This window comes from Physcomitrium patens, chromosome 14, assembly GCF_059467195.1.
Source record: "Physcomitrium patens ecotype Gransden chromosome 14, ASM5946719v1, whole genome shotgun sequence".
Classification (NCBI taxonomy): domain Eukaryota; kingdom Viridiplantae; phylum Streptophyta; class Bryopsida; order Funariales; family Funariaceae; genus Physcomitrium; species Physcomitrium patens.
In genome coordinates, this window is record NC_143423.1 from 8,962,938 (window position 1) to 8,967,610 (window position 4,673).

The window sequence follows — 4,673 nt, forward strand, 5'->3', positions numbered from 1 at the left end:
TTATAGCCATGGCTAATCAATATTAATTAGAGTCAAACTTGCAAGTCATTGCATGGAATAAACTACCTTTGCTGAGAGTTACACCAGTGCTGCACAAGACAAAATACTAAATTGAATACATTTACTATACAAAGGGTTTGGCTCACAACCCTCAGCTTCTTTCCTAGTTGGTCAAGAACTAGGAAACATTTCTTCTCACATCTAGTATGAACTATCATTTTAATATATTAACTGTAAAGACAATAACAGCCCAGCCTCAGCGTTCGCTGAATAAATGCTGCAGCAAGACAAAGATACTGCTGTAATCAACTTGAGAAGAAGACAGACCAGTCATTCATTTCTCTAGAATGCGACCACTCTAAAAAGCTCAAGATACGTGTTCTATATTAAAAACTACTATCTCAGCAATGTGGTTTCAAAGCCGTGGTTTACATATACCATTATTTAGGTGCTTGAAATAAAGGCATGCACACATATATTTCACGTCATGACCAAAGGATACGAGTAAACGATCTGCAAGCAAGCAGATCAGAGTTCAATGTTCATGCTGTGAAAATCAGTCACAAATTTCAGCTTTAAAAAACAACCTTGTGAAAAGAAAAAGAAAAAGAAAAAAACATTCTGAGAGACGTGCAAAAATGCACGTTGATTTTCAGCACAGATCTGAGGTTTATGCAGTTCTAATCTAGTCTAAACAACTAATCTCATCCACCATTCTGGTCGGACAGGTTGCTAGCTCAGAAGCCAATATTGATGGCACAGGACATGACACCGTGATGTATGGCAAGCTGCTCAGTGAAACATGCGAGACAGTAAGTGTACTTCTGTGGACACCGATTCTTTTCTCGCAGACGATTTAATCTACTCCACTCGAGCATGCACACTTTCAATCGAGTGAAAAGACTCTTTCTTGTTTTTGGTAGCATATCTTTGGAGTATACTACGAGCTGCCATGCGTGAGGCAGTTCCATGGATCTGTAGGTGAATGGATCGAAAAGCGGAACAAAAGCATATTTTGAAATCCACTACACGGATCGAAACAATATGTCCATAGCTGATCTGGTGGACATGAATTGTCCGTCACAGGCGGACAAAAACGAACGTCTTCAGAAGTGACTGTATACATCCTGACTTGTCGCAATCTTAACAAAGGATGATGTAAAGGCATGTCTCCGCTAGAGAATGGAGCAATTGAATTTGCTCAGATGTGCAAAGTTGCTGAGCGATCGGCATATGTCGCAGCGCATCGCTCCTCAAACTCTGCAGCAATGGTGGGGCGGGGTGTTTCACGCCATCTATTTTCTCACCATCTCCCCAAAGCGCATATGCCTCCTCACCATGCTCCGCGTCGTCACCGACTAACAAGTGCTCCTCTGACAAGCGGAGCGGTGTGATGAGCCCGATGGCGAAGAGGATAACCAAGGCGAAGATTAAGTTCCATACTATGATGAAAAGAGCGCCAACGAGCTGCTTCAGAACCTGGAGGCCTCCATTACCCCCATAGAATGCCCCGTTGGTGTGCTCTCTGGCCACATGCATGTATTTGCACAGCGTGGGATCGGCGAACAGGCCAACGCAGATGCCGCCCAATATCCCTCCAACACCGTGCGTATGAATTACACCCAACGTATCGTCTGCTTTTTGAAGCAACCACCATCTCTTGTGGAGTACCATCATAGTCCACCAGGGGATGCTTCCTGCTAAAAGCCCCATGATCAAAGCAGACCATCCCGGCACCAAACCTGCACACATTAACCTGATCAATCGTCCAAATACATAGAAATTCTGCAGCTGCAAATTTCTCCGAGAACAGTCATGTAAACGTAAAAGATGCACAGGCGTATGTAGACGTTGCCGAAAACAACACGCTTACCTGCAGCAGGAGTGACGACAACGAGGCCAGTCATCACGCCTTGAACTGCACCAATGACAGAAGGTTTTCCAAAGAAAGACACATCCATGGCAGTCCACGTCAACATGCTCATGGAGGCACATACGTGGGTATTAACAACAGCTAAACCGGAGACTATGTGAGCGCTGAAAGCCGCCCCTCCGCTGAAACCTGACCACCCCAGCCATAACAGCCCTGCACCTGTAAGCATAAGCAGCATGTTGTTGGGAGGGAATCTCTCACGATCCTTGGGTAGTCTCGGTCCCACCTACAATGGAACCATAGCAACGTTAGCTACAAGTCCACCAATTCTGAAACGTAAACTTGAGCATGGGGCTTGAATAGCATCAGCAGTATTAGTGAGATATATAAGCATACCCAGTAGGCTGTAACGAAGCCAGCGACACCGGAGGAAACATGAATGACATAGCCCCCGGCGTAGTCAATGACTCCCCATTGCCACAGAAATCCGCCTCCCCACATGGTAAAAGCTCCAACTGTGTACGAGAATGTGAGTCAAAGCGGCACGAACAACATCCATGCTCGGAAATTCATGCGCCCCAAGACGGAACCAGCCAACATGATAATCGTGAGAGCAGCGTAGAAGAACTGGAACAAGACCATATCGGCCATTCCATAACGTGCAGTTCGAGCTTGCGTCTGAATTGTACCGTCTCCGTGGAGGTGCTCGGTGGATGGCATGCCCGCCTGTGATAGCAAAAATGTGTATCCCAAGGCAGGGCCCGCCTTACCCCAGATTGGAAGCAGCTGTTCTCCGAAGGACATCTTGCACTCAGCAAATCGCCGTTGCTGCGAAAGCATACAATGCCATGAATGCTGAGTTCACCGCCCACTTTTTTTTCACAATGCTGCCATAAAGGATGACTAAGCCGGGCATGCTCTGAATTCCTACCAAAGTGGCGGCTGCCAATTGCCATGCGTTATCTTCCTTATTCAACCATTCAGGCGTGGCTCCGAAGCCACTATTTATGTAAGCAGATGAAACGGGTTGTGAAAGTGGCGCGGCCATCTCCAACGCGGTCGTAAACAACAATAATCCAAAAATTCTGCAGGGCGTCGTAATCCGCGCAGACTACCTATTATGTAATATCCGAAATATTACGGATATTACGGATACTGGAAGGTGGTGCGTCTGAAGAACATGCGTGCACGTCGCTTCTAAGCGACCACCTGTAGGATACATAACCCTCATCGTCAGTCCATAAGTATCAAATTCTACGAACAAATCCTTCTCTTCTAGTGTCTGCTTCGTTCCATAAACTGTGAACCAATAGTTGCCGTGAATTGAAGGTTTCCATGCACACGATGACTCAATGGTACTGTGTCACGCAAAGATGTTGTGCAGACTTAGTGTAGACAAAGTCAAACAGTTTCTACTACTCAGGCGCCTTGCAGATTGAAGCAGAAACTATTTTCTAACATCATGGAGAGATCCTTCACCGCACACTATCTGTTCTCATGGCAACGATAGGCTTCAACACATACTTTCTGTAAATGATTCGAACCTCTCGACACCAACATGACGTGACAGTAGTTTCAGTGACATAGCTTCAACACTCTTGGTCATCACAAACTCACTGTGTAACTTCGAACTAGTTTACTAGCACATGTCTTCGAGGTCAAAACCAGAGAAGTTGGCGTCGCGATTGAAATGCATGAAGAACCACATCGACCACCAAAGGTCCAAGGATTTGGGGCTTTCACAGCACACCATAGCAACGTAGACTTTTACTCAACCCTGTGTTCGTACTTCAACCAAGAAATATATTGCAGTACCCTGAGTCACCGGCAGACGTTGCTTCCGAAAGCCAGCTCCAGAACACTTCAAGCAGCTGTGGCACAGCCGCAAAGCTTAAACCACGTTTACTTGTCCAAAGTGGGACCTGAGCACATGAACCTCCGCTTCTCCGCAGAACGTTGATCAAACTTGACGAAGAACGCGCACTGTGCCGGAGATTCCATGGAATGGTACCTCAGTACCTATCCCCGTACGCTTCAAAGTGCCGGGCGTTTCACCTCACTGCACGTGCCGCAAAAAGCCTCATTCCAATTCCATTCTCCTTAGGACTAAGATTCCAACCCACGCTCTCTTACGACGACAGGAAGCGAGTTAAAACTCAAGGGAATGCGCAATGCCGGAAACCACACACAACTATTCCAGAACCTCCTTCAACCTTGTTCTCGTCTAAAGCTTACTATTCACAAGCACTGTCTGTCTCGCCCTACCCTTAAACCCACCACGACGACAGAAAAAACACTCAGATGCCAGAGTGATTCACGAAGAAAAGCCGATTCTCCCACAACTATCATCCGCGGCGTCCAACACTCCGCGATTCATGGCACAAGCACTCGGGAATTTCTATTAACGACGGATCGGCCCTTCACGACAATACCCAACAGCACACCGAAATACATATTCCACACAATCAAATCCATTCAAAATGCCAACAAAACCACGCCTCCGGTTATCTGGTCCAGCCAAGGAGATTCGGACCTGCCCCCAACTGAACGCAATCTACCCCAAGGGCAGCGTCGTGGCGCTGCACCACCAGAAATTCGGGATCAACGGCCAACCGAATACCGCGTCCATTGTCGCATCCAAAATACTCGTATGGGTCTCAAGAGAACATATATTTTTCTTCCCAAACGTCAAATTGCTGCTAAAATTCAACATGTCATAAAACAACAACAACAATAATGACGGTGTGGTGAGTGCAATACTATGTTGGGTAAAAATAGTAACACTTATACATGTATATAT

General features: G+C 46.4%; 1 pseudogene across 1 annotated transcript; it reads right to left on the minus strand.

Annotated features, from left to right (window-relative positions):
- Window positions 1-499: 499 nt before the first annotated feature.
- On the minus strand, window positions 500-4,344 carry LOC112291017 (ammonium transporter 3 member 2-like; annotated as a pseudogene). The gene is made up of 4 exons (XR_016506335.1): window positions 3,491-4,344; window positions 2,270-3,082; window positions 1,874-2,159; window positions 500-1,742 (listed from the first exon to the last, which is right to left on the minus strand). The product of XR_016506335.1 is annotated as an ammonium transporter 3 member 2-like (transcript).
- Between the last annotated feature and the right edge of the window lie 329 nt (window positions 4,345-4,673).